The sequence below is a fragment of the Clupea harengus genome, chromosome 12 (genome assembly GCF_900700415.2).
Source record: "Clupea harengus chromosome 12, Ch_v2.0.2, whole genome shotgun sequence".
Classification (NCBI taxonomy): domain Eukaryota; kingdom Metazoa; phylum Chordata; class Actinopteri; order Clupeiformes; family Clupeidae; genus Clupea; species Clupea harengus.
The window spans coordinates 13944833-13955601 of record NC_045163.1 but is presented as its reverse complement, the minus strand read 5'-3'; the positions used below and the strand labels follow the sequence as shown (position 1 = coordinate 13955601).

General features: G+C 43.3%; 1 protein-coding gene and 1 long non-coding RNA gene across 2 annotated transcripts in view; both read right to left on the bottom strand.

Annotated features, from left to right (window-relative positions):
• The window catches only part of LOC116222876 (interferon-induced protein 44-like), a 3536-nt gene extending 3147 nt beyond the window's left edge, over positions 1 to 389 (bottom strand). The window contains exon 1 of the mRNA XM_042709424.1: positions 1 to 389. This exon is cut by the window's left edge and continues 287 nt beyond it. The gene's annotated coding sequence lies outside the window, so the exon portion shown is untranslated.
• A 7206-nt stretch (positions 390 to 7595) lies between these two features.
• Positions 7596 to 8107, bottom strand: LOC116222971. Its single transcript, XR_004164862.1, has 3 exons — positions 8086 to 8107; positions 7817 to 7881; positions 7596 to 7631 (listed from the first exon to the last, which is right to left on the bottom strand). It is a non-coding gene; the product is annotated as an uncharacterized LOC116222971 (long non-coding RNA).
• Between the last annotated feature and the right edge of the window lie 2662 nt (positions 8108 to 10769).

Genomic DNA, 10769 nt, shown 5'->3' with positions numbered 1-10769 from the left:
ATAGTAGAGGCCAGTAAACAAACAAACTGCTTAGGAGTTCAAGTGATCCCCCTGATATTTCACACTTGACTATGTGTTAGAAGCCCTAGAATTAGAAATCCCCCAGAGCACGATAGATACCACTATCAACCCCGTGAGAGGGGACACGTGTGGAGAGTAAGACGGGGCAGAGGATGAAGGCCCGGAGCTGTTGAAAACAGACAGATCAGAAACCCCTCTTTGGGACCAGTATGGGGACAGATGGGGCCTCAGCATGGGCCACCATACTCTGAGACAGGTCCTGAGGCATTTTATGCCATTGATGCATCGCCTCCGGTGTCCGTACGCAAAGCAGAACAAGGAGAAGGGCCAGACACCCAACCCCCCTCCTAAGCCTATTCCTAACAGCTTTCAACAGGTCAAGAGAAACTGCAAGATACAACGTGTACTGAGCAAAAGGAAACCCCCTCCTTGCCCGTCTCGTCTGGCAGAGCGAACATCACACACCACGAGGCCCTGGACGTAAAGAAAAGAAAATGTCTAGACATTGCCCCACGACCCCGACACAACTACTCGATCCTCGCAGGCAGACCAGCAAATCCACACGCGGAGAAAGCTCACTCGACTGAGAGTGTGGCTCTCTTCGCATGCGGCTCTCTTCACTATGTAGGTTATTTTGAGTATTAAAGTGGTTGTGGATTTGATTAATTCAATTCAATTCAATTTTATTTATATAGCGCCATAACAATACAATTGTCTCTAGGCGCTATACAGAGCCCAGAGCCTGAAACCCCCTTAGTGCAAGCACAATGGCAACACGGGCAAGAAAAAACTCCCTGTTAGTCAGGAAGGAACCTTAAGCAGAACCACGGCACATAAAGGGGAACCCATCTGCTTGAGGTCGGCCGGGTGGAGATAGGAAGGGGGGATGGGGGAGGGTTGTGTGGCAGAAGGGGAAGGGAAACAACAGGTGTTGTACATAGCCTGCATTTGGTAGATGTACATAATGTATATACAGACATCCGGTGGTAAATACATAATACAGACAAGACCAGTTTAGTGGGTATACACTGTGCTCATAGGGTTACTGTTACAGGGGTAAGGGGAGTAGGAACAGAGAAACATGTCGATGGTGGCAATAATATATATATTGTATATAAATGCTAGCATAGGGTTAATAGAAACTACACCCATTCGTCACTGACATGACATGATCATCTTTCAGTAATACATATTGCACTGTCCTTATCCATGTTATACATATCACAATTACAAATTGCAGTTTACTTTTCACATTTTACACATGAAACGGTCATGGTTACATTCATGACCATCATCATCATCTTCATCACTGACAAAACAACAGCATAACAAAAGGACTTACTCCCAGTTCATTTTCCTCCATTCAAGGTCAAATTCTCTGTCTGCTGAAAATCCAAAACAGAGCACATTCAGATACAGACACACAGACAAAGAAATATAAACAAACTCTCTCTCACACACACACGTGTCAAACTTTTGTTGTGGGTAAGACAGCAAAGCAGTCCCTGAAACACCAGACACACACACACTCAAACCAAAACATTTAAATACAGTATATCACCTATCCAGCCTACCAGCCCAGTTTCAGTATGTGTGCGTGAGTGTGCATATACTGACCAGTAGGTATTAAGACAGGCACGAAGTCCTCCCTTGCATCTCCTAAGATAAAAAACAACAGTCATCCTAACAGCACAAATATACAATGCAACAGTACAAACAGCATGTGTGCATGCACAGACAAACACACACACACACACCGTCATAGACTCAAGGAAACACAAAGGATGTAGCAGTGATGATCGTTTATTCAGAGAGCCAAAGCCAAGGGAACAGGGAAATAACTGGGACAACGAAAACGGGATTCAAAAGCACAAATGATCAGTTGTCCAAAATGGAAAAGCATAGAAGTTTAGATTTAGTAAAAAGGATCAAAACACAAAAGTCAAATACTTAATCTAAGGGAAAAACAAGGATCACATGAGGCAGGAGCGCTGCACGGAAGTATAGGGCGCAGGTATGGAGGAGCACAGAACGACCTGGGAGTCGTGGAATTGAGGAGAACAGAATGACCTGGGAGTTGTGGAAGGGAGGGAGGTTGGTTGGTTGATTGATTGATTGATTGATTGATTGATTGATTGATTGATTTAGGGACCAACCAGTCTGGAGCTGTAGTCTTCAGGTTTGTAGTCCTTAGTGATACAAGGTCCGACGAGGAGTGAAGGGAGTGAGAAGTTTATATGGTGTGAGTGACAGGTGCAGGTGATTGTTCAATCAGGAGATTGGGAAGGTGACAAGTGAGTGTGATCACTATTCAGGTGCTGGGTATTCGGGTGCTGGTGAATGTAGCGGCGGTGCGTGAGTTGAAGTCGATGGGGGTGTGGCAGGAGCTGGGTTCAGCGCTGACGTGACACACACACACATGTGTCAAACTTTTGTTCTAGGTACTGAAACACCACAGACACACTCACACTCAAGTGGTACACCACTTCCCCAAGTCCTATACACATAAGACACTAACCAAATGAAATACACTATATCACCTATCCAGCCTACCAGCCCAGTTTCATCGTGTGTGCATGTGTGTGTGTATATGGTGAGCAGTGAGTATTAAGACAGGCATAAAGTCCTCCCTTGCAACTCCTAAGATAAAAAACAACAGTCATCCTGACAGCACACATATAAAATGCAACCGTACAAATAGCATGCGTGCACGCACAGACAAACACACATACACAGACAGAGAGAGAGAAACAACCTGAACAGACTCTTTGTGTTGGTATGTCTCTTGTATATGGGTGTCTAAGTAGAGTTTAGTCTGTGTGTGTGAGAGAGAGAGACAGGTAGGCAGAGAATACTCACTTTCATGTCTGTCAGAAGAACCCATCAAATCCTGTAAGGACTCTGCAAAGACAAGCACACATTTCAAATGTAAAAGCAGATGACATACTACTTGGCTTCTGCAGCACTCAAATATACAAGTTGCCTTATCAAGTGCACAAACACACCTGAAACAAAGAACCAAGACGCATAGATTGCAAATATTATGAAAGACTTCATGTTCCCTGCAAAATTCCACCACTATGGTAAGCGTATACATTTTCATATCTGATAAAAAAAACTATAAACCCTTTGCTTACTTTGGCCAACCCCAGAGTCCTCTGACTGCTCGTCAGCTGTTGTCTCTGATGGCTTCAGTGACAGCTGTGTGTCGGTCTCCAGGCTGTCCACATAGTCCTCAGCAAAGTTTACAGGTCCATTGTACTAAAGAAGCAGTTGCCACCAAGAGCGGCCAGACAATCTGATTGATGTGGCAGAGGGTGAGCATTCTCCACGGTTCGTGCATTCAGCCATCTGAAATCAATGCATATCCGTAGGTTGCCGTCCTTTTTCCACACCATTACCAAAGGTGAAGCATATTCACTTGTGGACTTCTGAATAATTCCTTTCTCCTCCATATCAGTGAGCACTTGCCTCAGCTTCTGATAATGGGCAGGGGGGACCCTCCTGTATGGTAAGCAAAATGGACGGTCGTCGCTCAGGCGAATGCGGTGAGTAGTCCAGTGGATGTTTGGAGAAAATGTCCTGGAACTCAGTAAGTAGCTGGGTAAGCTCATTCTTACATGATAAACTAATGTGTGCTGAATCAATCTTGATGTCAGCCAAGCCAAGGTCTGCCAAGCTAGCAGTAGGCGGGGTACTAGGACATGGACTGTGAGAAGTACCTGACTGTTTCTCTGAAGCGACATGGAGGCCTTGAAAGACATCGAAATCCCCTAATGCCATGCATGGATACACATCAGCCATCTTGCAATTTCTCCTCAGTGTGATGGGTTTTTCTGACGGATTCACCACAGTCATGGGCACCCATCTATCTCCCCATAAGGGTGTGACAAGACGGCCAACGAGAACACCCCGTGGCTGAACTTTGGACCCAGTTGGTTCCACCACAACCGTCCTGCCAGGTGACATTGGCACATTGGGAGGAAGTCTGCCCCAGACAAGGTGTTCATGCCTAGGTAAGAGAGTGACTGCTTGGGTGAGTTTAACCGTTCCAATCTTGTCAGGGGTGTCACTCCCTTTCCATGGGTCAACACTGGTGAACATTGACAAGAAATGGTCAACTTCTGGGTTGGATTGATGGTTGTATCTGGACAAAATGTCCCAGTACCTGCTGTCACCTTTTAGATTGTGCATTAGGTGTTTGATGACATTTGTATCTATTATGAGGTCATCTGACTGTGACGGGACAACTAAGGTGGGTACTATACAACATGTGCCATAGAGCTGGATCTTTAACTCATAAAACCCTTCTGGTTGAGTATGCTGACCCCCACAGCCTACTAGCACAATGTTCTCCTCAGGATACTTTTCAGGCAAGACACCAGCACATTTGAGCTTCTCCACTGCAGGTCCACTGATGGTGCATGCCATAGAGCCTGAATCTAGCATGCCTTTAAGCTGGACTTGGTGATTGATGGTGACAGGAACATAGAAAAGCTCACTAAAAGCTTGGATCTTCTGGCTGGATTGAATAATGACCTTTGACCCCTTAGTTGCATTAGCACAGCTCTTTTCAAACAAACTAATTAAATCAGGATCGTGAGAGAGGGATTCAATCGTTTTACCCACACCAGCCCCTTCCAGGTGTGGGCTTTCTAGTTTAACTTCTGGTTCTGTCCCTCTACGTTGCCAGTAGACTGAAAGTGTTGCTGGCTAGGGCGCTTGGTACAATCTTTCTTCAAATGGCCAGGGACTAGGCACTTCAGACATCGATTCTCTCGTCTACAGTGAGACACTGTAGAATGATCGAATTTGCCACAGACTCTACATGCCTTGTGAAAAGCTGGAGACGCTAAAGCTTGGTTATTAAAGCTGAGAGGCACCTGGCTTTGCTGCGTCACTAACTTGTCTAGCAGTCCCACCAGGCTCTTCATGTAATCATTGCCAGTACTATCTGTAGAAGACACCGGAGACTGCATAGGGGGTGCAGAGGTGCTCGGGTCAGACCCGCTGTTGCCAAAAGGCGCATGAAACTGTGAGTGGACCTTGCATGTCACTGTGTTTGACTGATGTGACGTAACTGAAGCACGGCTTTTCCTGTCCTGCATGTGCTCATCAAGCCGCTCCTGAACTTCACTAGCTAGCCATTGTCCTGCAGACTTGAACTTGAAAATACCTGCGAGTGACTGATCTGGACAGTGCTTAATGAACATCATGCTGACCTCATGGTCTGGGTCTTCAATGCTACGGCCCTGTCTTTTCAAGCATTCTCCTGTAACATCCATCGTCTTATTAAGCCTAATCCAATACTCCATTGCCTCCTCGCCAGGCTTGGGAAATGTATTGTAAAAATCAGCTAGGGGCATGTTAGAGTACGTGTGCGCACTAAAATGCTGTTTCAAGATGTCAAAAATCACCTGAGGATTTTGACTGTGGTCAACTTTTGTGTTGCGCAGCTTTACCTTCACCACATCCCCCGCTTTGCCCATAAGCTTAGCCAGGATTTCTTGTAAATGTTCATTAACTGGGATGGCCCGCTTCTTTAAGTACATTTCCATGAGAGTCTCCCATTCGTGAACTGTGAACTTGTCTGACTCATCGCCTCGGAATACAGGCGGCTCTTTTGCATCTGAACGCATGACTAATTTAACATTAGACAGATCCACTTCTGAAGGCTGTTCAGGATTCTGCATGCTGTGTGCGCCCCTATCAGATTGCAGCTGAGCAACAATGGACTGGCCTAACTTTTCAGCTAGCTGTGTGATGATGGCGCCTAAGTCTGTGTCCTGGTCAACTTGTCTTGGCATAGTGCGCTCTACATAACGTGTTGAGGTAAGTATTGGTTCAGCTAATGGTCTCATGCTTGGCCCTGGTGTACCAACAATGAAAGGATAATTTGGATATCCCCTTCCCACACCTATCTCGCCCATAGAGTCATTATCTTTGCCCTTCTCTTCCCCAACTAACCATGTCACACCCTCTGCCATTGTATCACAAATCAACATGCACAGAAAAAAATAATGTGAAAAGCAAAATCACTGAGAAGTACAGCACAGAATCATAAACCAAATTGAGAAATCAAAACGACAGGTTAGCATATATTTAACCTTGATTTACAATGTTCACTCACATTTCTTGGAATTCCGTTTTTTTTTTTTTTTTTAGTCCAAAATATTATCTAAATCCAATAATGCGTGCATGCATCAATATCAGTCCGTAGAGCAATGCACGTAACTCGGCAAGAAACACTGACGATACAGTCCAAAAAAATATACCTGAATACCACACGAGGTAATCAACCTGCACCTTTCCCACGGCGAACGAACTGACGTCGCTCCAAGAGTGATCCTCGAGAAATCACGGCACCATTGTAACGGGTCCTTCTGCGTTGTGTTCTATTTGTCTGCTTGTCCTGAAGCAGAGCCGGAATGATTGTGTTGAAGGCAGAGCTGAAGTCAACAAACGCCAGGATCCTGTTTGTTGACTTCAGCTCTGCCTTCAACACAATCATTCCGGCTCTGCTTCAGGACAAGCTCTCCCAGCTGAACGTGCCTGACTCCACCTGCAGGTGGATCACAGACTTCCTGTCTGACAGGAGGCAACGCGTGAGGCTGGGGAAGCATGTCTCTGACTCCAGGACCATAAGCACCGGTTCCCCTCAGGGCTGCGTTCTTTCCCCTCTACTCTTCTCCCTGTATACCAACAGCTGCACCTCCAGTCACCAGTCCGTCAAACTCCTTAAGTTCGCGGACGACACCACCCTCATTGGGCTCATCTCTGGGGGGGATGAGTCCGCTTACAGGTGGGAGATTGACCATCTGGTGACCTGGTGTGGGCAGAACAATCTGGAGCTAAATGCTCTGAAGACAGTGGAGATGGTCGTAGACTTCAGAAGGAACCCAGCCCCACCCACCCCCATCACCCTGAGTGACTCCCCAGTCGACACTGCGGAGTCCTTCCGCTTCCTGGGCACCATCATCTCCCAGGACCTCACCTCCTCCATCACCGTCTGGTACGCTGCTGCAACTGCCCATGACAAAGGCAGACTGCAGCGTATCATCCGTTCCGCCGAGAAGGTGAATGGCTGCAATCTGCCCTCTCTACAGGACCTGTTTGCCTCTAGGACCCTGAGGCGGGCAGGTAAGATTGTGGCCGATCCCTCACACCCGGGTCACAAACTGTTCGAGGTCCTTCCCTCCGGCAGGAGGCTGCGGTCCATCAGGACCAAAACCTCACGCCACAAAACCAGCTTCTTCCCGGCTGCCGTTGGCCTTAGTAACAAGGCCACCTGACGTGGACTCTCATCCCGCCCCCACACCTCAAGCCTGTGTTATGTTAACACACACTACATTGCACACTGCACATTGCACATCCACTTTTGCACTCCTGCCCTGCTTTTTGTATTGTAGTACTTATTGTGTTTGTGTAGTACTTACTGTGTTTTTCTGTTTTATGTTATGTGTAGTACTTACTGTGTTTGTATGTTTTTATGTTTACTGTATGCACCTATACATCAGAACAAATTCCAGGTAGGTGTAAACCTACTTGGCAATAAATACTATTCTGATTCTGAAGAAACGGCCACGAACTGATGGTTTGCGTATTTATTCCTGTACAGATCAATACACACGAGACAGTTAACATGCAGTCTACTGTCTTCAGCTCAGCAACCGCAGACTGAATCATTTTACCACGATGAACCTTATGTGAAAGCACATAAAGTCTAACATTACAAATTCGAACAACAATACAGGAAACAATACATGACAATTAACATACACTGAATTCAACATACCTGTACAGATCAATACACACGAGACAGTTAACATGCAGTCTTCTTATTCGCTGGATACTAGCCTACTAGCAAAGGAAAACATATGCTAAAGACCTCATGGCTTCATACAAAACTAAATATATGTATTCAATATCACAATATCAGAATGACAAATTGCATGTTAACTATTTTCTAGTATTAACCCCTTTATGACAACATTATATCTAATATATGTGTGTTTACTACTTATAAATATATGTTTAATTTGCTAGACATGGGAAGAAGCATACCTGTCTTCAGCTCAGCAACCGCAGACTGAAGGCTAAACAGGGTTTCCAACGTACTAAACTAATTATCTTAAAGGGGCAGTACAGATTAGTACTCGGTGTGTTTAATCATCAACATTTAATATATACAAGACAGAAAATAAAAGCCATAATCAAATCAGAATGTGGTTACATTTCATTAAAAAAATGCAACCAAAATAATACATTTTTAACTTCGTTACACCTACTAGCATGGTTATTAAGTATCTCTGTTGTATTCTGTTTCTTTTGCAGAACCACACGCAAAAATAACCTAACCACACACACATACACATACAAAACCTAACCACACATACAGAAACACACACACACGCTCAAATACATCTACTTCAATACAATTGAATTCCATTCCATTCATCTCAACTTTGTAATAAACCTCAAGTTTGGATTGTACATCATCTCAGGCATTTTAATCTGATGCACCACAGTGGCTTCTAAGCATTTCTTACCAGACAACATAGTCTCCACAACACCTACCTTATAATTCTCTTCACTGTGGCTATAGACCATCATATATATTCTCACAGGAAAATACAATATATTACACTGAAATGAATTAAAATGGTTTGCTGCAGGCAAGAAAAAAGTTTGAATGCTTGATATTCAGTGACGGGTATTTGTTTTTGTATTTGATGATATTGGATAGGTTATCGACACTTGGCAACGTCTAAAGACACCATATGGAAACTGAGGTGTAATACTTGTAAACCTTTGTCGATCTGCTTAAAAAGTTGTACACACGCTGTCAAGATGTTGTTGGATCAGGAAATGTCAATGTTAGTGTGCTCGGACGTTCAAAACCCAGTTCTACACTGAAACTTAAAAAAATATGTTATTTTCTGACAGATGTTTTACTTTTGCTTCTCTGAGATGTAAACTAAAATGACATAATAAAAAACTTTAACTAATTGCAGTTGATGACCCGAGTGTAATTTAAGTGAATGGTTATAATGCATTGTGTAGAACCATAGATATTCAAGTTTTAAATGAAACGGTGAAAAATAGGTGGAACTTGTCAAAAATACCCCTCTGCGCCAACAGGATACCAGGTCACTGAAATGTACTCACAGACCACAGGGTGGTAGCCTATTGCCAAATGTACCCAAACATTGCTTGAAATAAAGTTATGCACATGCTCTTCTCTTATCCAACTTTGAAACAGAACTATCTTAACCTTTTTTTATTTCAAGTGCTCACCTCCTGTGCAGCTTTGCTCCCACAGCAGGAGCCTTTGCATTTACACAGGGAGGCATTCAGCTTGGAGCACAAGAAATGCCATCTTTTCCTGTTTATAACTAAAAGTGTGTAATTGGCTTTCACTATCAACAAAACGTAATAAGAAAGAAGAAGAAATACATATCGCCTTCACCAGTTTGATATGAAAACTTTATCTCCCTCCCATTCTACCACTGTGATTTCCCTCCGCTCTATTGGTGATGATTTGACATGTAAATAGAGGCTGCTTCACCGTTGCATTAATTCCATAAGGACACCAACATGAGTGAGAGTTAAAGGCTTTTGTTTATTGTAATTGCTACGTCGGTATTGGCAGCATCTTCAGAAACATCCAAGGCACCCCCTTTGAGGCCGCCCGTAAAGAAATGCATTTCCTGACGTTGAACACTAGAGGGCATATTGCGTATATTCTACTGAGTTACGGACACCAAACAAAACTGGAAACGAGTTGTCAAGGCTATGCCACGTATCATCCACGTATCATAAACACTGTCAGACAAACATAATAGAACTACGCAGATGATCTTCTTCAACCTCCAGTTGTTGGGTAGGCCTAATAACAAACTATCAGTTGTTGTTTTATTCTTATTCAGCTTGCTGAAAGTAGTTGTATGACTCCTTTGTACTCGAACTTCCACAGCTCTTATAGTCCAGGCAAAGTAACTAATTTTGGAGCCAAAAATAGAACTAATTGTAAAAGAATGTTTTTCAGCATAGATCATTTTTACAATGAAAGTACCCATGAAAATGTAATTCACCATTCATATGTATGACAAATACATCGGCCCAATCTTCATCCAATCATCCTACTGCCAATGGGTGATGGCAATGCTGCTTTTAGACTGGCCTCTAACCTGAAAACTGCCTGGCTTGGTAGTACCATGTATTTGTCATTGTCATACATTTGAATGGTGTTACTGCCTATGCAAATTAGGACATATTCAATAAGTGTGGAGCTCATGTGCATATTCAAATTAATTTCAAAAGAAACTTGTAATACAAAAAAAGTTACTTTTCATGTATACTTTTACTATGTAAAGTTTTATTGTGGTAGGAGTAAAGGAAAAAATCAAGCCTATTTGGGTGTATTTTGGGCATATTTGATTAGCCTATAGTTCATTTGCATATTCAAATTAATTTTCAAAGAAACTTGTAATACAAAAAAAATACTTTTCATGGGTCCTTTCATTGTGTAAAGTTTAATTTTGATAGGAGTAAAGGGAAAAAAATACATTTTTGGGGTGTATTGTTGCCTGGCATTATTAGCACACATCTCGGATTGATGAGAATTAAACATATTTCCTCAACTAGGATTTCTTAGGACTTTTAGTATGTTGTTCTGGACACCTCAAAGAAATTATCATTATTTCAATTAGTCTGTCGTAAAACGCTACTTTGCCTGGACTATTATA